Source organism: Pteropus alecto, unplaced genomic scaffold (assembly GCF_000325575.1).
Source record: "Pteropus alecto unplaced genomic scaffold, ASM32557v1 scaffold72, whole genome shotgun sequence".
Classification (NCBI taxonomy): Eukaryota; Metazoa; Chordata; class Mammalia; order Chiroptera; family Pteropodidae; genus Pteropus; species Pteropus alecto.
In genome coordinates this window covers 17,661,176-17,684,040 of record NW_006436811.1, presented here as the reverse complement: position 1 = coordinate 17,684,040, position 22,865 = coordinate 17,661,176, and the positions used below count along the sequence as shown (strand labels likewise).

General features: G+C 31.0%; 1 long non-coding RNA gene across 3 annotated transcripts; it reads right to left on the bottom strand.

Annotated features, from left to right (window-relative positions):
- Positions 1 to 35: 35 nt before the first annotated feature.
- Positions 36 to 22,487, bottom strand: LOC112481384. 3 transcript variants are annotated; one of them, XR_003046888.1, is made up of 4 exons: positions 22,376 to 22,487; positions 21,433 to 21,551; positions 19,732 to 19,788; positions 18,987 to 19,061 (listed from the first exon to the last, which is right to left on the bottom strand). It is a non-coding gene; the product is annotated as an uncharacterized LOC112481384 (long non-coding RNA). The 3 variants fall into 3 exon arrangements; XR_003046889.1 differs by lacking the exons at positions 18,987 to 19,061; positions 19,732 to 19,788 and adding an exon at positions 36 to 1,359; XR_003046890.1 differs by lacking the exon at positions 19,732 to 19,788.
- Positions 22,488 to 22,865: the final 378 nt, after the last annotated feature.

Genomic DNA, 22,865 nt, shown 5'->3' with positions numbered 1-22,865 from the left:
ATCTTTGACAGAGTACAATAATCTAGAGGCTTTATTCAATGCTAAATAAAGGTAAGTTTATCACTTGCATTTTGGCAAAGGCCCAAAGAAAGAAAAAGGAAAAACTGTATAATGGAGAAAAGGGAAAGCTTCAAATATACCTGTTTTGGAGGCTGTTGACATGAGGAAGCTGTAAGAGGGTTGCCTGGAGCAGGGCATCCTATGCAATTGGTTATGGGTGCATAATTATCTCCTTTCATTTGGTCTCAAGTTGGAAGTGGGAAAAGAACTTTAAAAAGTGGATGAGGGCAAAGGTTAGGGAAGCTGTAAGTTATTAAGAAGTCCTGGTCATTTGAGGCTAATTGCTATAAAGGTTTATTGTTTGGCTTCCTGAACCGGTTGTTAAAGATAATAGTTTGATTTCCTGGACTGGTTACTGCAGATAGTGGGTTGGCTTCTTGGACTGGTTGCTGCAGATTGTGGGTGAGAGTTCTATTTTTAGATACAATCTGGTATGGTCCATTTGTACATCAACTATTTTCTCAATTTATTAATCACTCTGCAATGTATTTTAGTACTTCAGTGTAGTAGCTTATTCTGATGAAAATCCTAAGATATGGATACTACTATTGTTCTTACTCTTAAAATGAGGAAATTAAAGCCTAAAAAAGTTAAGAAACTTATTTTCTAGAAACACTCAGCTTAGAAGTGACTATGATATGATTTGAATGTGCTAATATATTATTCTTAATCTGTATAGCAGTGCTGACCAACAGAACTTTCTCTGATGATAGAAATATTCACAATATATGTTGACTAATATGATAGCCCATGACTATGTGTGGCTACTGAGCACTTGAATTATGGCTAATGTGATTGAAAACCTTAATTTTTAACTATACTTAATTTTAATTAGTTTAAATATATATTCAAATAGCCAAATGTGGCTATGGCTTCTGTATGAAAGAACAAATCTCTACACAATACTGATTATCTGAAAATAAGAGTTTTGAAGAAAATGTCTTAGTCAGTTTAGGCTGCTTTAACATAAAACCATAAACACAGAAATTTATTATGCATCGTTCTGGAGGTAAGGAGGTCTGACATCAGCATGCCAGTATAGTTAGCTTCTGGTGAGAGCCCTCTTCCTGGTGTTTGGACAGCTGTTTTCTTGCTGTGTCCTCATATGGCAAAGAGAGAGATCACTTCTGTCAAGTCTCTTGTAAGGGACTAGTCCCATTCATGAGAAATCCATCCTCATGACCCAATTATCTTTCAAAGGCGCCACCTCCAAATACTATCATTGGAAATCAGATTTCAACATATGATTCTGGCGAACACAAACATGCAGTCCAGGAAATAGAACATCATATTTTATACCTAAGTCATTTAGAAAGAAAAAAAATAATCATGTCATTTGGAAATTAAAAAAAAAAAAGTCACTTAGAAAGAAAAAATAAGTCATTTAGAAAGAAAAATGGAACAGAAGACTAAGATAAAATATATCATATATATGTGTATATGTATATATGTGTTTATATATTTTCTATATATGTGTATATACTCTATATTCCATATATATGCTAGTAAATGTGTTATGTATAAAATAGAGTTACAGTATTTATAGTTATAGGTAGAATTGAATCAAATTGAATATTAGTACAGTTGATCTTTGAACAACATGGAGGTTAGGGAAGTCAACAACTACACAGTCAAAAATACACATGTAACTTTTGACTCCTTAAAAATTTCTGTCCTCCCTCAGTATCAACAGGAGATTAGTTTCAGGGTCCCCACAGACACCAAAATCCACAAATGCTCAGATTTCATATAAAATGGCAAAATGGCATAGAACAATGCATATATAGTGGTAGCAACTATAGTAACAAGAAATGAAGCTGACTCATTATAGTATTGAAAGATTAAGAATTCCAGTTGTTGAGGGATCAAAGAGATAACTGAGTTGCCAAAGATCCCAACCGTGCTTCAGTCTTCATAGGAAGAGTTGTCATGGAGTTTATATGACATATTTCTGATTATCTAACTTCTATATCCCACTAGTTTGGTAACACTTGATACTCTCAATTCCTGAAAATGAAATGAGCTGAATCCATTACATTTAATATGTATAATTTTTCATTGAAATGAATTTTCTCTAATCCATATGCTTTTTATGATATATTATGTTTTCAGTGATAAGACTCAGATATTTTTTTCTTCCTACACTGGCATTCAGAATATAAAAAATAGTAATCAGACACATAAAATGAAAATGTAAATATCTAATTTTAGAAATAAGTATTTTAAAGTTGTTATATTTGAAAACATATTCTACTAAGTTAATATTACATACTTCCATTTAACCTGAACAAATTCTTAATGAAATATATATTCTCCTGTTATTGACAAATATGAATAACAACTTCTCCTTTTAAAGTATTATGCTTAATAACAGATATTTTCCAGTGAAAATTACAGTTCAGAGTATATTGCTAAAAGGACAGCATTGCTTATGTCTACATAGTGGCAAATCATACTTTTGAATCCACCACTATAGAAAGAATCAACTTTGTTCGTGATCTCTGATGCTGCTTCTAGAATCATATATCTATTTTTAAACAGGAATATTTTAAATTCTTCCTTTTGCATTAACCAATTCTTGTTTTTACTCTTTAGAATTTGCATATGTTTAGAGACTGAAAAACAATGCTTTTTGTTTTCTTCCATCACTTCAAATGAACCAATGTTGCTGAATGACTACAGTTCTCATCCCCTGAAGATAATCATAGTCTCCATCCTTAAGTTAGTTCCTAGGTTTTAGGCAAGTAGACCTTAAGTGAACTTTTTCACTATAATATAGTTATTATATTGAAGAACAGTCATAACTTTATGTGTAGAATGCTGTGGAGTACTTTAGCAACCTGTGAACTTTAAAAAAAGCTTCCTGAAGGAGGTACAATCATACAATAAAGTTAATAATAAGTCAACTATAATATTAACACCAAATGAAATTAAACAACATCCTTTTTATTCCCTTTTTCAAGTTCCTTCTCAGTAATTTTGGGTGCAGAAAATGTAAAATATCACTTCGAGAACATTGTTTCATAGTTTTGTGCCATCAATGAGAGCTTTGAAGCATTGGTATGCATTTGTTTCCTTAATATGGTTTTGATGATGGATAATCAATCCATATTTACATTTTTGACAGTTTAGAAACAAAGTGCAATAAAGTAAATTAAATGTGAATCAAGACATGATACATTACTTGTGAATAATCCCATTTCAGCATTTTCAAATGTTGTTTCCTTGTCAACTCATAAATAATAAATGTGAATGTATAATAGTAAAGTGATTGCTTATTGTCTATTTTCCTGAATAGGACACTCTAAAACACCAAACTGTTAAAATTACACTTTAAAAATATTAACGAACCCAATGCAATAAGAATATCTTGAAAAAGAAACAGGCTAACAAGTTAGGATTTATTCGTTAATTAAGTCATTCCTACAACCAATATTTTCTAAACACCTATTACATATGAGACACTATTCTAGGTGCTAAGTATCTGGCAGTGAAAAACAAAACAAAACAAAACAGAAAAAATATCTACTTTCCTTGAGTTTACTTTCTAGATGGAGAAGGAAAGAGTAAACAAACACGTAAATACACTATATGTCATATTGTACAAATAAGTATAAATATGAATAAATTTTAGTAAATTGTCATACATATTAAACATCATGTGGTTTGGAAAACCTACATATCCTCTTTGAAATTTAAATGTTTATGACTATAGTCCTTTATTTGAAATTTCTTTGGAAGATAATCCATTTTAATGTTTTCTGACTTCAAATGAAACTTCGCAGTTTATTAACGGAGGCAGAATTGATATTTACATTTGCAGGTCTAAGATGCTTTAGACTCTTCTTGTATATCTCCCACCCTGCCTTAGAATTAGAATCCTCAAAGGAGCTCTGACAAACACATAGTAACCTCTGATCTGTTTAAAATCTCTATGATTCTGCTTTTTCCATGTCATGTAAATGAAATTATATACTATGTAGCTTTTTCATATAGCCCCTGTCACTTAGAAATATGCATTTAAGATATATCTACATCTTTTCAAGTCTTGTTTGCTCATTTCTTTTTTATAACTTGATAATATTAATTCCATTAATGCACACATCGAGTTTATTTGTCCATTCACCTATTTAAGTATACGTTAGTTGCTTCCAGGTTTGGGAAAATATGAGCGAAGTTCCTGTTAACAGTCATAGGCAGGTTATGAATAAAAATTTCCAATCAGCTGTGTAGTTAGAAATGCAAATGCCAGATCATGAATAAATTTGATTTTGTCTTGTAAAAAACTGCTAAACTTTCTTCCATGCTGGCTATACCATTTTTACTACCGCTATCAATAAGAGTTATTATTCTAAAATCTTTCCATTAATTTGTAGTGTTAGTTTTTTGACGTTTTAGTCATTCTAAAAAGTATTAGAATTGTTGTTTTAATGTGAAATTCTCAGATGACAGAGTTTTGAGCATATTTTCATATGAATATCTGCCATTTGTATCTTTTTTGGTGAGATGTCTATTTAGGTTTTTGGCTCATTTTTTAAATGTGATTGTTTATTTTATTAAATTTTTGTATTTTTTGGATGAGTGCTTTGCAGATACGTGTTTTCTAAATAAAATCTTGCAGTTTATGGCATTTTCTTTTAATTCTCTTAACAGTGCCTTTCACAGAGTAAAGTATTTTTAACTTTAATAAGGTTAAATTTGTAATATAGTCCTTGAAGTGATCATGATTTGGTGTTGTATTTAAAAGTTCATCATAAAACTCATGCTCATGTAGTTGGTCTCCAAAAAATATTTAAGAGTTTAGCATTTTACATCAAGATTTATGATCAATTCTGAGTTACTTTTTGTGAAAGGTAGCAGGTCTGTGTCAAGGTTTATTTTATTTTATTTTTTATTTTGATGCCCATTTGTTCTAGCACCATTTCTTTAAAAAACAAAAACAAAACAAGAATTTTCTTTCTCTTATTAAATTGCCTTTGCTTTGTTCCTTTGTCAAAGATCAGTTGAATACATTTTTGTGTGTCTATTCCATAGATCTATTTGTCTGTTCTTTTTCAGTACCATGCTATTTTGATTACTGTCACCTTACAATAAGACTTGAAATCAGGCAATGTAAGTCTAACTTTGTTCTTCTTTAATACTATGTTGAATATACTAGTTAATCGTCTGAAACCGTTTGTTTATATCCACAAAATAGCATGCTGTGATTTTGACTGAGACTGTGTCAACTCTTTTGATCAAGTTGGAAAGAACTTGATCAAAAGAGTTAAAAGAAATAAAAAGAAATAATGAAATAAACCTATAGTTAGAGGATTTATGTTAAACTACTAAGTAGTTAGACTTTCTTTAATGTTTGCTGTTGCTATAGACACTACAGCCTTCAAAATTCTAGTGCTTTTTTTTCTCTCCTCTTGACTTTGGGGTACCCTAAGTGTTCCTCTTAGGGAGCTTGTATTGAAATTATTTCAGCTCCAATACACTATTATTATTCTGGAGTCTTGTTGGTGTTATGGTAGGGTGTTGGGGAGCAGATTCATTCTGTATTCTTCCAAATAATTAGCAGTCTTTCAGTGGACCTGGTATTCTGGGCTTTGACCTTCAGAGCTGTTTATTTTTGGATAGCCCCCTACCCTTACTTGAGACAGGAAGGAGTTACATGCAAAGAGTTTTCTCCTTTCCATGACAGCTGCTCAGAGAACCTTTATAATATTTACTGTGTCATGGCCTTCCAAACTTAAAGAATGGGTTTGGACTCACAGCTAACTTAGCCTATATCCTTAGAGTCATGTCATTAACATTAACTTATTTTCACCTCTACATTTTCTGAGACTCATATTGGTACCAAATGATGTAACAGAAAAAAGCAATGTCCAATCTTTCAAGTAAAACCTTGTTTCATAAGATTCACTCTTTTCTGCATTAATAGTGGTTATTTTCTCATCATTCTCATGACAATTATACTATATTCATCAGATAAAATGTGAAGAAAATCCATATAAGATCTGAAAAATAATTTGAAATTAAAGATGTCCAATTTTCTAATAAATACAAAGTGAATAGGGTCAAACGATAAAGTGAGTGACTGGCATGCCCAAACTCATGAGCAAATATCATAACAGAGAAGAAATTAAGGAGAGCACTTAGGGAGTAGTAGATAAGTCTCTAATCATCTACAAGACCTATTGACCAAAATACTTTGAATCCTAACTTTACCAAGCTCTATCTTCTGTAGTAAGATAAAACATGTGATCTAATGACAACTATAAGACATAGCACTCTGAGGGGATTTTAGGAGAATAAAAGAATCTAAAGAAAGATGAGCTCCCTTCTTTGATGTAAAAATTTGGTGAGAGAATTATTAGAAAAAGCCCTGCTAATCTGAATAAGAACGTGCTGGCAGATGGAAAAAGGAGGGACATTCAAATGCCTGACTCAAGGTATAAAATGTGGTTTTGGATAATAAGTTTGCTGATATCAGAATTGGCAAAAAAACTCAACAGAGAAGAAAAAAAAAAAGAAAGAAAGAAAGAAAGAAAGGGGAAAAGAGAAAAAAAGAAAAAAAAAACAAAGAAAGAAAAAAAAAATGACAGAAAAAATGCAGGTGCAGCTCCAAGCTGCACTCAAATTGTGGGGCAAGAAAGAACATTTACTTCATTTGCCATCCTAATCTGAACAGAAGTTCCTGGTCTACAAAAATATCCTAAATGAGATTAAGAATATTAGAACAGACACGTAACTGGAGTATTTAGTTTGTCCATTGCACCCAAATAAATACTACTTCTTCCTTTTACCCTTTTTGTTTTCCCTTCCTTTCTTTTTCTCCTCCTCTCCCCTCCTCTCCCCTCCCCTCTGTTCTTCCTTCCTTCCCTCTCCCCTCCCTTCTCTTTCTTTCCCTTCTCTACTTATCATGTTTGTTTTTTTTCTCTCTCCTTTATTTTGCTTTCTTGTTCTTTAAATTGGTCAAACAGAAAAAGTTTTCAATTCACTGAAAAATGTGTTGTCTCATGAATGATTTATACCAACCATTTCATAATTCATTTTTCATCAAAATCCATAATAATCAATTGTGTTCACTAACTGTTGACAAGTTAAAGCATTACAGAGTCATTGTACATGGAATGGATAACATTTGAGTTTGGCTAGCAGAAAAATGAACATTCTTTCCTATCATCTCAATAGATAATTCTGTGAGTGGAGTACAACTCAGATCTCCACAAAGAGAATAAAGATTTGGTAGGCTCAGTTCAAAAAGAAAAAAAAAATGAAATTAAAATGTTGTTCTAAGTTATCAAGTAAAGTCTTTGTACAATAAAATGCACATGAAGCAACTGAAATAAAATAAAGATGAAAAAATTAGTAATATGTAACCTGAAAGCTAAAGATAAAATTTTATTCTAAACTAGAACCTGGTAAAAAATATAGAGATACAAGAAGACATAGTAACAACACCAAGTTGATTGTTCTAGCTTCACTGAATGAGAATGTAACTTCTCCAGAGATGTACAACTGGCTACTGGTTTAACAACATATCGCATATTTAATATAACTTACTGTTTAGAAAAATAGTCAATATACATTTTATATAGTTATTATAGAGAGGAGGTTTGCCATCTTCATAATAAGATGAATACACAGATTCTTCTAGTAAAAGAAGCTCAGTTGGTATTGATATATAAATATTAACAATATTGATATTTAGCTATTTGAACCAAATATCAGTTCTAAAATAGTTAAAACTAGATAAGTTATTTCAGATTTTTATTTGTATGGAAGTCCCATTGATCTTTATGTATAATAGATTTCTCCTTCTCTAAATACGATTGCTTCTGTGGTCTGGAAAGTATTTTTAATTCTTTCGTTTCACGGAATTCACCTATTTTAGGACAGACTGGGCTTATAAATATTAAGGTGGCACCAGTTTGTTTGTTTGTTTGTTTTTAACTCAAGTATGAAGCTTGCTGAAGAAGCAAGATTCCTTTCTGATCTTTTGGTTTGAGTCAAGCATGAAGTGCTTTCTACTCAACAAACTTTTCTCTTTTAATGATAAAAATTCTATAAAAGTTTTAGGGGCTAAATTTCAGATTTGTTTGGTTCTCAACACACAGATTCATACCAGTCCTACTAACCATTTCATTAATACATTTACTAGATTGAGTTTTATTTCTTCTAGGCTTGGAAAATAGTGAAGGCATCCAATTATCACAGAGTTACTCTTAGTCTTCTTCTCTAAACCATAGCACCGACTGTAAAGGGAAAACCAAAACTTGATATGACTAGTAAGAAGCCTTTTTTTCTCAATCTGCCTTCATAAGTGCTTGGTAAAGAACTCTTTTCCAGAATTCACATTTATTTGTAATTAGATTCCCTAATTTTACAAACACCTCAATTTAGACATTAGAATCCTTATATTTGACAATAAGAGCATTGACTTATAAGACAAGTGAAACTATAGGTAACGCTGAAAAAGTAGTGGCTGATTTTAGCAACATTAATGTTTTAAGTCTCAATCATATTTTAGAAATCTTAGAGAACTCACAAAAGACAGGAAATTCACCTCTGAGGAATGCAATCACTATGCTTGTCCATGTCTCTCTCTAGGGAGGATAGATGGAACTGACTTTTGCACTTTTGTTTAACTTTCTTTAAATCTAATGACCATGTTCTGGTGTACACACACTGGGCTACAAGTCCTCCAAAGCCATGCCTTAGTGAGCATGTGGAGTAATTATGAAGGTACTACAAGGAACAGTCAAATCAACTGCAATACTTCATAATGTTGTGGTCTACCACCTACTCATTGCACAATGTAAGAATCCAAATTACTAGCTGCCATGCCATGACTTTGCAGTCAATAAGAATTGGCTGCTAGTGAATTTATTCAAGAGCATTAATTATATCCTAGGCAGGACTGTTTTTAAAAGAGAAACTCATTCCAAACTAGCTCAAAAGGTAATTATTTTCATACATATATGTATTAAATATTATAATCTATATTCATATACATAATAATATCAATACAGTTAAAAGTTATTATTTTTAGCACTAACCAAAGACTAGCCATTGAGTTGATAATTTTTCAAGAGTTATCTTTCTGAATTCTCACAAAAACCCTATTGCCTTGCTCAGTTTACACTCAGGATAACTAAGATTCAGACATTTTAATAATTTGCTTATGTTATAACAGCCAATGAGTAGTTGGCAGAAGTTTTTGTGTGCTTATAATCACCATACAATTGGAGAATACTATGGAATACAATTATATTAAATGTACCTTATCGCAATTGGAAGGAATAAATTATCAGGCAGTCATTTTTCAAAATCTCTGGTGTTCATATTTGTTGTCATGCTGTTGCTTTCTCATTCCCTTTATTTTTCTTTCTTTTTCCCTCGAATCTCTCATCTCTGCTTCTCTCAGCATTTTCTCCTAGCTTCCTCTCTGCAGACAAACTTCCTCTGGTACAAATTCCATAATCTGACTGATTTCCATGTCTAACTGAATTATTTTGCATGGTTCATTTAAAAATCATCAAAAGATAACTAATTGCCTGAATTAGGTTTAAAGGATGATTGCTTAACCATGGACATTTTTAATCTTATTCAACTGGTAAAGTGGTTAATTTAAAAAATACCTCTTAAGTTTTGAGTGCTGATATGGATTTTCTTATTATGAGATATTTTTGAACTACAATTTAATAGAAAACCTGAACTACATTAAATATGTTTACTTTGATCCTTTGTTGCAAGTGCTCTGAAATTTCATAGCTTCTAAATCTTTCAATCTACTTATTTGTAAAGATCTATAAGTATTCAATAGCAAATTTTATATCTGTTTCAAATTTCATTACAATATTGTCAGTCATCTCATGCTCATATTTTTCTTTTTCCTTCCCTAGAAACACTATTCTGTTCTTTCAGAGTGCATCAATGTCTGTACTTTCTTCAACTGCCCTATGCAGCGTTTAAAATGTAATAGAGATAAGGTTGACACCCTTGTCTGTTCTGGTATATTCAATTTTGCAGTAGTTAGCAATATCACAGAAGAGTCTGTCATTAGTCTGAATGTGCTTCATGTAAAAACAAGAAATTCATCTCAAGCTGTTTATTTCAAAGACAGAACCCTAAATCGGGACTGGGGTATACATCTTCACTTATATTCAATATTCTTCTGGCATATGCTATGACAAGTAAATTTCCATTTTGAAGTTGATATTAAACAGCATCTAAGCAAGTAGCAGTAGTATTAGCAGCATAAGCCAAATGCAATAATCCCATTATCAATCCCTTTGCTTCCAGCTTATTCTCTACCAAAATCAATCATTTTAACTGCTGCTATATAATTTTCCAAAATATCACTTTCATCATGTCATAATACTGGCCAAAACACTATAGTTGTCAAATTTCATTGTCTCTAAGAATAAAAATAATTTCCTTTATATATTTGTTCAGTTCCTAAGCTCCCTTTCTAACTTTATATACAAATATTCTCATACCAATGTTTTCCACTCCAATTAAAGTGTTCTACTTAAAGCTTTCACACTGAACTCCCCTGATTTTCTAAGACTCCCTAGAATAACCCTTAAGATTAGTTTCTTTAAAAGTCATAATCTTCTCTATTTTAGATGAGAATTTCAGAATGGATATTTGTCTTTTTCTAATTCCATCTCTTCCACAAACAAATTGGAGTTGTTTTGGTCACAAATCTTCTAACTTCTATGAACTTGCACGTAAAATGATGATATTGTGTACTCTCTCTTTTTTTTAAAATGTCCCACTTTTTCCTTATTATACAATGTAAGATTTGTGTAATTCCGTGTATTTGCTGCTAAACTGTTAATGCTAAATATCTGAAGATACCGAAGCTTCAATAAATCTACTAAAGCCCAGTTATGCTACAATTATTGGTAACATTACAACATATCAAAACCTCAAAAGAGAAGATACAAACTAAGAGACTAAACTACATTGTAAAGCCATTCAAAGTTTTCTCCTAGTAAAGTATTAGCCTTCCTATATTTATGTAATATAGACGCTTATGGTGTTACATTGTAAAGCAAATGAAATTAAGACAATTTGTTAAATGTGTGGGTAAAAATACTGGCTGTGACCCACATTAATTTGGTCACATTGGTTAGTATTACTATGCATAGATTTTGACATAGTTCTTAGGCTTCATGAAAACAATGCTTTATCCTAGTCCAGACTGCTATTGTCTTCATTTCAAATATGGCACAATATCAATCAAATATAATTTTTCAAATAGTAGAAGCTATGGCAATGTCCTGCTAGGTCACAAAGGAGAAATAATCTGTCCTACTCTACTCATGATAAAATTGAGGTAGTGCTGATCAGGTCAGAGCAACAGCAACAACAACAAAGCAGAGAGATGGGAGGGATTCCTGATAAATTGTGGCCACAGACTACCAACATATGAATCCCAGCCCTAGATACACATTGGCCTGTGTTGATCAGGGAACCTCAAGACAGAGATTTGTATTTTACTGGATTCTGTCTGGCTGAACCCCAAGGAATGCAAACACAAAGAATTTCAAAAGTATATATTCCTTGCGCAATAATCAGCACACAAAGAAATAAGGCGCACAAAGAGGGAAAATAACTTGACAAGTAATTACAATAACAAATACACATACACTTTGAATATTTAAATTATCAAGTTATATAGTAGCATAAAAAGATCAATATAAAAGAGCACCTTGATCTCAGACTTCTAGCCTCTTTAATTGTGAGAAAATATTTTTTTGTTATCTAAGACACCCAGTCTGTGGCATTTTATTATGGTAGCCCTAGCAGGCTAATACACCATCCTTTTTCTTTCACTTTATGCATTGGTGTTTCCCCTGTAAACAACATTTAGTATTTTTAATCCGATCTAAGTCTAGTTCAACACGTTTATTTATCTGTGAATATATCTGTATTTTTTTCCTACGACATGGGTCTTACTATTTATTTATTCCATTTTTTTCTGTTTTCTTTTTTTTGCCCCAATACAAATTTTCTTCATTTTTAAATTGTTTTTTTTTCCTCATTTCATATCTTTTTTCTACACACACTGATTTAGAAGATATACAATCTGTTTCTGTTTAGAGTTTACCCTTGACACTTTAATGAGTGTAGTCAATTTATTATGTGATAATATAAACCAATGGTTTACTCTTCTCCTGAATCATAAATGAATCTAGAATACATTAATTGCAGGCAGATCTATTCAAGTTCATATAAAATTGTTCATTTATCTTACTTTGAGCTTGCTTCTTTTTTAACTCTACCAATTAGAATTTGTTATTTTTGTTTCATATTGTCCATGTTAGTTCAGATTTTGTTGAATTTGAGAAACTACTTACCATTTTATTGACATATAACCTCTTTTGGCATCACCAACTTCCTCATAGTATCATTTTTTCTTCTTTTTGAAATTCATTCTCCTTTAGTGAAGGTTTAGTAGTGATAACTCTCAATGTATATCACAAAATGTCTCTTTTTAGGTGGTCCTCTGGTGAGTGATGCTGGTATACAATTTTAGGATAACAATTATTTTCTATTAATAATTCAAAAGTATTATTCCTTGGTTTTCTTACTGCTAGTGAGAAATCAGCTGTTTGTCTATTTTCATGTTTTAATGAGTGTTTGCTCTACAGTTATTTTTAAAGGCTTCTCTTTTCTTTGAGTAGCCTGCAGTTTTACATATATCTGTCTAGATGTGCATTTCTTTTTATAATTATTTGTATGAGCTTCTTCCCTTTTTAAATTGATTATTTCATCCACAATGATAATTTCTGGGCCATTATCTCTCTATTGTTTATTCGTTATGCTTATTATTACTAATTTCTAGAATTCTTAAGAGATCACATTTTGGACATTTCATCTTATCTTTATTGCTAAATCTTCTTACATATTAAAATAAACCTTCGTGCTTCTTTGTTAACCCTTCAACAATTTATCTAACTACATGACAATTAGATTGTTTATTCTCACATAATGCCTATTATGCTGTTTAACCTTACAATTGTTTTAAACCTCAATCTTTTACCTCTCTTGGGTTTTTCAATGTCTCTTTAATTTCTACAGACATAATAAGTATCCTGAATACATGTATATTAGATAATTTATAGATGAGATGCTCATTTATATGGTTCTGTTTGTTCTTTCTTAAATTCTTCCTCATTTGTTTATTTCTGCTTTTGTGAGATTTTTAAAGTTATTATTATGATCTCACATTTCCTGAAATTTAATCTATATTTTTTTCTTTTCTAAAATTAATTGATTAAATAAATTTTTATCATGGTTAATGAAATCTAGTAAGTTTCAGGTGTATAATTCAACAGTAAGGCATATATATATTGTATTATGTGCCCATTGCCCATAGTTAGATTTCTTTCTGTTGCCACATATTTGACACCTTTTCCCTCACCTACCTCTCCCTTTCCCCCTCTCCCCATCCTCTGGTAACCACTAGTCTATTGTCCATGTCCATGTCTGCTTGTGTGGTGAGATTTTTTTTTTTTTTTTTTTAAATTCACTCTTTTCCTGGGAGGTAAGTTTTCTTTCAAATTCAACATATATAAGGTGGTCCTAGATCCAAATTCCCACCCTAGGAAATGGTACTAAATTTCATTAGCAGACAACTGGTCATGTCCAAACACCCACTGGAACATTTGGTCCACACAAAAAGGCCTTAATATTTGATCTTGTCAAAAACATCCAAGCTTAGAAAACATCCCTGGGTTCAGCTAGCACATAAGGTTTATTTCTACTCTTGGTTTAGAGGATTAATACATAAATATACTATTATATTTTATTGGCCCAATAATTGTGTTGTAACTGTATTGCTAATAATAACCCTTCTTGCCTCGGGAGCCTAGCTGGTAATGGCACATGGGATTAGGCAGATGGGTCAGCTTAGACCAAGTATCTCCATGGGCATTTTAGACAAGACCAAATGTCCTGCAAAGCTAAATTTCTAGGCCACCATCATCTACATATGCCCCTTGGTATCTGACAGCTTCAGCACTTGCCACTCTCTGGACCTAAAACTTTTCTTCCTGTCTATAGATTTTCCTTATTGTCTTACACCTCTCTAATATATATATATATAAAGCCTGATTATTATATTTAGCATATTTATATGCAAAATAGCGGAAGATTGTCAAGATATCTTTCATCTTACTAAAAGCGAATCAGTGAAATTCTATATAATAAAACTTATTAAAATATATGTTTTTATAGTCACTATATTTTATTGTGACTATTTGTAGTTCCACTGGAATATTCCATTTGTGAAAAGCTAAATTCTATATTTTGCATTACTATTCATGCAGCAAAATGCTTTACATTACATATAGTAGGTGTTTTATGATGACTGTCGAATTGAGCTTAAAAATAATATAGTTCAGTGACATTTCATTAGAAACATATTTTTGATTTGGCCAGTTGATCAACAATGGTTCCTATAAGATATGTTTCTGCGTGAGTCTCATATTCACTGTGTGATGATTACTATTTCAATAAATAGTTATTTTGACATAGACTAATATAAACCCCTTTGAAATTCATACATGTTAGTATAATTGTCATAAGATGTATTTATGTATTTTGTATCTTTCTAAAATGGGTCAATTGTCAATATAGGAACATGTAATACAATTCTGATTCAACATGTCTTTAAAACGCATGTAATTTCTAAAATTTATTGATCTGTATTTTTTTCTTAAGTTATTGTCTTCTCCTTAATAGAACTACAGAAAGAAATTGTCTCAAAATGTGAACAATGGTATGGTATTATCTAAATATACCTCATTTTATTATTTTAAAGAAATTAAACTGTCAAGAAATTTGTACCTGAAATAAGCAATTTATATTTAGAACAGGTGAGATATTATTTAGAAGCTAATAAAAACTTGTTAGTATATTACAGAAATGCATTTTATGATTAAGTGACTTTAAAAGGCCAAAACAGTTCTTTTTTTTCTTAATAACTTCATAATGATTTCAGTTAAACTTTTAAAATGCACTTTTTATTTGTTTTCTTAAACAATGTATTTATGTTATTTTATACTTGGAAATCATTTTAATATCCATTGAACAACTGAATAATGAAGACAATTCTCAGCTGGGGACTCTAATTTTGTTTAACAATTTCTATTTTCAAACATTTATTAGACAGATATTTTATTCATTTTTCTATGAGATTTTTGAATTGTAGCTTAATTTTGTATTTTTTTCTGTTATTTAAATTACTGTCAGCTAATATTAATATTGTCTTATTATTGAAACAACTTCAAATTTTAAGCTTTTTGCATTGAAGCTCAGAGGCCTCTATTTATTTATCCTCTTTTTAATACTAAATAATGATATTGTAACTTCAGATATAACAAGTTATTGACTTTTTTTTCTTTAAACATGACTACTGGAACTTACTTGAATTATGGTTTATCACACTCTTTAGTATGTTCTCATTTCCTTGACAGATTTTAAACTTCTGTTCTCATTTCATGTTTGCTGCAAAAGGTATTGCAATAGTTATTATTCTAGGATTTTCTTGGTTTGTTATATGTGTAAGGTATTATAAAAACATCGCAACTCTAAGCCTGAGTTTATTCATTCATACTTTTATTGACTAACCATGTGTTAGATACTGTTAAAGACACCGAGACTGTTGAAGAATAATGTAGACTTGGGCTTGAGCAGTGACATCATGGGGATATAGCAAAAAAAAAAAGTACTTAAATACAGATATAAATCTACAAACTTTTTTAATTAATAAACATATTTCCATTTAGTTATGATTGTTATTTTACTCAAACAAACATCAATTTTCCTCCAGTGAGAACGACATGTATTTAATAAACTAGTATGAATCAGTTTGATTAGTTTGATTAGGTTGATTAAAATGCCAAAAACACTGACTCAGTTTTCACGCCTTATAAGATGTTTTTTTCAATGTTTTTCACATTTTTCCATAAAATAATGGTTAGCATTTTAGGGATTCAGGAAGACTATTATCTCTATTTTAAGTCTTCAGTCTTCCTTCATGTTTTTTAAAGGATGAGTCAATTGTTGGAGGTTTATATGGCTGAAGAGTGAAAGTTTATGCACAATTTGCTGAGCAGCAGAGATATCAGACTCATGTAAGTTTTACAATCTAATACTCATGGAAAAATTAACACTAGAATGTAGAAAAAAATTGCAGTTTTAAATGACCAAGAAGCTCCCTATATACAAACCAATGGGCAATATTTACAAATGTGTATAGAATAGTTTGCTTTAGTTTAATTAGGATCTATTTGCAAATCAAAAATATTACTTTAAATATATAAATGTAAATGCTCCATTATTGTTTTATTCAGACTGAAATTAAGTAATGTTCCTGGAATAGTGTATTTATAATCTGAAAAATATTTTTTAATCAAGCATTTAGGATTAAATATAGTAATAGAAAAAAGAAAAATGAATTAATAAGCCAAATATATATGCCTACATCTATTTATCTAGATGAACGGTGACTGTAGATTTTCATTGCAGTACAGACAGTTTCTGACTTATGATAATTAGATTCATAATTTTTAAACTTACAAAGGTGCAAAAGCAACATGAATTCAGCAGAAACCATATTTCAAATTTTGAATATCAATCTTTTCCCAGGCTAGTAATGTGCTAGGTATGATACTCTTCTGATGCTGAGCAATAGCAGTAAGCCAGTTCCTAGTCTTCACCCAATCAGAAGGGTAAACAATTGATCTCTACAGTGCACTGTGTTGCCAGAGCATTTTGGGTATAGTGTTTTGTGCTTTTGTATCCATCAGTCCAGGAGATGCCCATCTGTGTCTCCCGCTTCTGGTTAGAAGAGGAGGAGGAGGCAATGACTCTTGAGATGAAACTCAAGATAACTGCCCAACTGTAGGCTAATGTAAATGTTTGGAGCACATTCAAGGTAGGCTAGGCTAAGCTGTTATGTTCGGTAGGTTAGATGTATTAAATGCATTTTCAACTTGCAATATTTTCAAATTGTGATTGGCTTATGAGGATGTAACACCATCATAAGTCGAGGAGCTTCTGTATAATTGCAATTAAAATTATAAAATAATCAATACAATAACAATAATATGCACTTACTTTAATGATATTTATAAAATAATCAATAACTATATTAGTCTGAAATTTGAAATCATATCTACAAGCCCAGTGTAGTATGAAAAACATCCAATTTGTTCAAGAGAATTCAAATAACCATTGGAGACTTTAAAATAACTGTTTCAATAAATATTTTATTTTTCAATGAGTTTTTTTGATGTCATGTAGGCATAGATTAAAATTTTTCTATTCACGTTTAATCTGAATTTAATACTACTTACAGTGTCTTTACATTGGATTATCAGTGATTACCAAAAAATATAACTAACTATTCCTGATATATTACTTATGTATCTTTCCATGAAAATCTTTCAAAGACAGCAGTTAAATATATCTTAGTTTTTATTATATATTTAAATAAAGGTTAGAACTAAAGAAAATAACAGCTTCTCTTTTCAAATGCAAATTATAATATAAAATAACTTGTATAATATATTCACTCAGGCAGGGAGTGCATCTTTGAAAAGTATATAGCATGGATTGCCTTTACTCCTTAAAATATCTGTAGAATTTTTAGAAAGATCACAGACATTCTATGTTGATTTCTTACATAAAATAAATCCAAATTGGTTTCTGTATTAGCTTATTTTACTGGAGATACTTTCTTCTTTGTCTTTGGTATTTAACAATAATTCTTGGTGTTCTTGGCTTGCATTTGCATCACTCCAATCTCTGCCTTCATCATCATATGATGTTCTTCCCTCTGTCTTTCCTCTGTGTATCTGTCTCTCTCCAAATGTCTTTGGCTTTGTAAGGATACCAGTCATAGAATTTACAGCCCATGTCAATTCAGTATGATAACATCTTAATCTGATTACATTCTTTATAAATATGGATAGTGCTGACATTATATTCATCAAAACTTAAAATTTTTAAAGGCATTATATTTTACATAGTTTATTAACAGAGAATTAAATTTTCTTTGAGAAATAAATGACTGTCAGATTTTGGGAAAATCAATAGTAAGTGTGAATTTATAATATGTCATTTTAATTTTAAACATGAAAGTTGAATAGTGAAAAAAATAACAATGGACCGGTAATTAAAAGATAGTAATGTGAGTCTTGGGGCTGTTGCTATCTAGCTTTGTAACTTCTGTTTTGATCCCAGAATTCTTTTATCTAGACTTCCGTTATAAATTAGGTTTTGAAACTTTATATGTTGAATCTATAGGTATATCACATTGTTATCTATTTTCTTAGAATCAATTGTTTTTTTAAGCAAACAATTTTAACTGAGTTCACTCTCTACTATGCAATGCATTCATTAATTATATTGGAGAAGTTCATGAAAACAAAATAATGAAATAATGCATCTTTAATTTATGTACAACACATTATGGAATATGAAAAGAAACATTTTCTTTTTGGAACCATTTTCAGAAACAAAATAATTCCATTGTTTTCAGAATCTGACTAAGTTGTAGAATAGTAAGGTACTTAATTATACTTAATTTAGATACGCTAAAATGTATTTTAAGCAATTTTTCCTATTGATTTTGCCTAGTGTTATCATTTGCATTGACACATTGCCAATAGATTTCATGCATTTTCAAAATAGACAAAAATAGAAAATATATGGTGAAATAATTACTGATAAAATCAGGAATCTATTGCTAATGGATGAAGGGAATAATTATTCTTTTGTTTTTTGAACTTCTTTGTAATGACCAGATACTTTTTTTCCCATTTTGTAGACACTGCTACCATATTATACAGATAAGCAGGAGTCTAGGTAAAGTGCCTGTGTAAATATTTTACTAAAAAGGCCAGAGTACTCACTGTTTTCTGGGGTTGGTCATGCCTGCATTGCTAGGAGAATAAGATTTTGAACTTTCTTCCATAGGGCTGCTATCCCTTAAGAGGAAATAGATGTATACTGGTGAAGGATATGGAAAAAAAGTTCCCTTTCTTAATTTTTTTTAGAAAAAAAAAACACACACATTTAAAGAAAAAAAAAATTTCCAACGTGGTTCTAATAACTGTATTATCTTTTATAATTGCAGCTTCATTTACTTTGGTCATTTTTCCTGTCAAAATATAGATGATTGGTAGGGATAAAGCTTGGGTGTGATTGATATTGGCCACTATAACTTATTCTTTAATCTCATCTTTCTAGTTGCATTAGCTAAAAGCAGTTTACAAGTACAATGTGCACAGTGAGGTAAATAGCACTGGATACTGTTATACACATTGAGAGGGCCAAAGGCTTTCAAGTGGAGTGGGGAGGTGAGACCAAAAGCAGGAGCACATTGGAAACAAATGCCTCTGATCTAATTATGTCACTTTGGGTCAATCCTCATTATCCATTACTGGAAAACTGTAAAGCATACGACATTTATCATTTTCCTATCTTATCTTCTTTTTGGAACACACTGATTACTTAATTTGGTTTAAAATGCTACAGATATTCTCAGAATCAATGTATGATTACACCTTAAAATGGAAAAGAGGCAAGTTTATCCCCAAAGCATAATGTGTCAACATAGTTCAGAAGAGTAAAAGAAGGAATTTAAATCTTACTCACTTAGAAAATGATATATCTTTAACTTGGAAATTCTCCAAGAGAAAGCTAGATGAAACTCTAAATAAATGGAAGGAAATAGTGCAGAATACAGAAAAAGTCAAGCATTTTAAACATCAAAATCAAAATATAATGTAAAACATTAGAAAAGAAAACATGTAATCCTTGGGAAAAATATATACATTTCTTCAACAACTCACAGTGGAGAGAAGATAATATAATAAGAATTATTACAGAACTATAAAACATATTTCTCATATTGTATTTTAATGCTCTCAAGTTTATAACCAATGAATTCAATAACAGGCCATTAAAAACATGTTGGCAAACTTACATGGGCCAGTGAGGGAGAATGTGGGTGTCCTGTTAACATAATTTTTCATCTCACTGAAGCAGCACACATCTGTGTGTGCAGCTACCTTACTTTCACATTCCTTAGATCTAGATAGAAGGGTAATCTCCTGAAGGTAAGAACGGTTGCATTACAGACATGCTGACAACTGTCAAAGTCAGCAGCCATACAAACAGAGAGTTTTAAATAAGGTGTTTTTTGTTGGAGCTTAGTAAATTGGATGCCAGAGAATATTATGAAGTACATATTTTAAGAAGTCTCCTATTCCCAACATGCTGAAAATTATTCCTTAGAGAACTGATGGTAAGTTCACTATTACTTCACTCTAATTTTTAAAAAAGTAAACAGTATATAATTTATTCAATAGCCTTGATATAATAAATAAAATTAAGTTAGACTTTTACAAATTGTAAATTTATAAAATATGACTTTTATTTCCAATGTCATTATTTAAAAAGCATAAAAAGAGGTAAATTACAAAATTATACACATACACATACACACATTGTCGATATATGTGTATATATTTAGTGTACAATCAGTATAGAAGAGTAAAGGAGGCACTGGCAGAAAGAAATATTATTATGGAATAATAATTAAAGAAGTAAATTTACTACTTAGATCTTAAACATAGAACTGAAGGAGGCTACTATACTGTGCTGTTACAAGTTCATATTTACTTTTTGAACTTATCTCTTTCTCTGGTTATACTCACTTTAAAAATTTTTGTACTAGTAAGTCTTAGGTTTTGGTGTGAATTATGGGAATACTCAGCACAACACTGTTATAAATATAATATGAGGATATTTATTACTCATGGTCAACACGTATAGAAATAGTGAATTCAGGCTTCTAATGATCCACTTGATATTGAGATGAATAAAATTACTTCCTCTGATGGTCCCTACTTTCCCTGGTTTTTATTTGCAAGATCACCACATGGTACAAAATAAAAGCTGAAAATTCAGCCTTTTTGTTTACATTTCAAACAGCAAGAAAGAATAAGAGACAAGAGATACAGGTCTTTTCCCTTTAAGAATACTTATCAAAAATATTTTTGCATACTACCAGTAAGAATTTAATCACATAATCGTAACTACCAATAAGTGTCTGTGGGACATCCAATCTGTTTTTCATGCCTATGCATCTGACTAAGAATCATATTTACATTACTGAAGAAAGTGCACATATTTTCAAGACAAGCAATCTTTTAAACATTCTGATAGTAATTTCTAACACTATGATTTTCCATGTCATTTATAAGTTATATTAGAAATGACATCTTAATACATATATCACTTTATAAAGCCTTCAATGGCACATGATGGCCTAAGGGTGATCTGAATACTTACCAAGAATGTCTCCTATTTCTTTCAGACAACTCTTTTATGCTTCATCATCACTAATGATATTGATACTAGGGATGTTGTGTTCTCTGCCCTGTATCCCTGGAGAGCTTGCTCACTTAAAGCTAAGTAAAAAAAACAAAAAAAAAAAAAAAAACCACACACACACACACACACACACACACACACACACACATTCACACACATGTTCTACAAACTTAGAAAATGGCATAAAAGGATATTTTGGAAAATAATACAGAGAGGAATTTGGGTAAATTACAAAAGATCTGAATGTCACTTAAAAGGTTCAAGGATCTGAATAGCATAAAACTCATTCATAGTTTTAAAGATAATGTGCAAATGTATTCAAATTTCTGACTAAAAATGATTACCAACCTAAAATTCTGTACCCAGGAAAACTATAAATCAAATACGATGGTAAAATAAACACATAATCAGGCATGTACCACCTAATTTTTTTTTGTCTGACGTCTTAGGAACATACAGAGGGACTTACATTACCAAAATTAGGTTGTATACCAATAATGATGAGTTAATAACAACATTGATATTGGTTCATTACCTGTGACAAATGCATAATACTAATGTAAGATGTTTCACATATGCCCAGGCAGATCAGTGGAGTTGCCACCTTGTGTCATCTAACTGCCCACAGTAAAATTAAGAAGGAGAGGCAGGAGTTTAAATTAAAAAAAAAAAAAAAAATCAGAATCAGTATTCGAACATAAGTCAAGAAAACAGAAAGGTGATAGGAATTTCTGAATTTGAAATTTAAATTATTTCTCATTCCCACCTACTCAAGTTTTTCAAATAAAGGACTTCAGAGCAAAAATTAAACTCAGTGTATAAATATAAAATTATTGGTAAAGACCTGAGAAACAGCTAAAGAATTGCCTCAGAAAAGTGTTCAATTAGATAAAAGACTCACAAATGATTCTGTAGATGTGCCTCACACTTTTCATTAAACTTCAGGGCTTCTGAAACACTTAAGAAAGCTGTCTTTCATCAGCCTTGCAGGAATCCCAGAGCAGAAAGTTCCTATGTTTGAGAAAAAATTTAATGTGGCTTTCGTATAATAGAGTGGACTACCAATTGATTTATAGAGAATCCATGAAATTTTATAATTCTTTCAGCTTGAACTAAAAGAGACAGAGACAGTGCGAAATGGAAGAGAACTTTTGACCCTCCAACATCTAAAAGACAGCAGTGGGCTCACAAAATTACTCAGCTGGTGACCTCTGCCCAGCTGTGTTTCAGAATCACTAACAATTTCTGTCTCAGAGAGGCGTCCCATTTCCCCCTCTTTAGACTGAGAGTGGCTATAGTGATTATTCTATTGCTGTTCCAGCATTGTATTTGAGTTATGACAGTCAGAGAACTTCTCTCTTTAGTTCTAGGATTGTAAGACTGAGAATAAA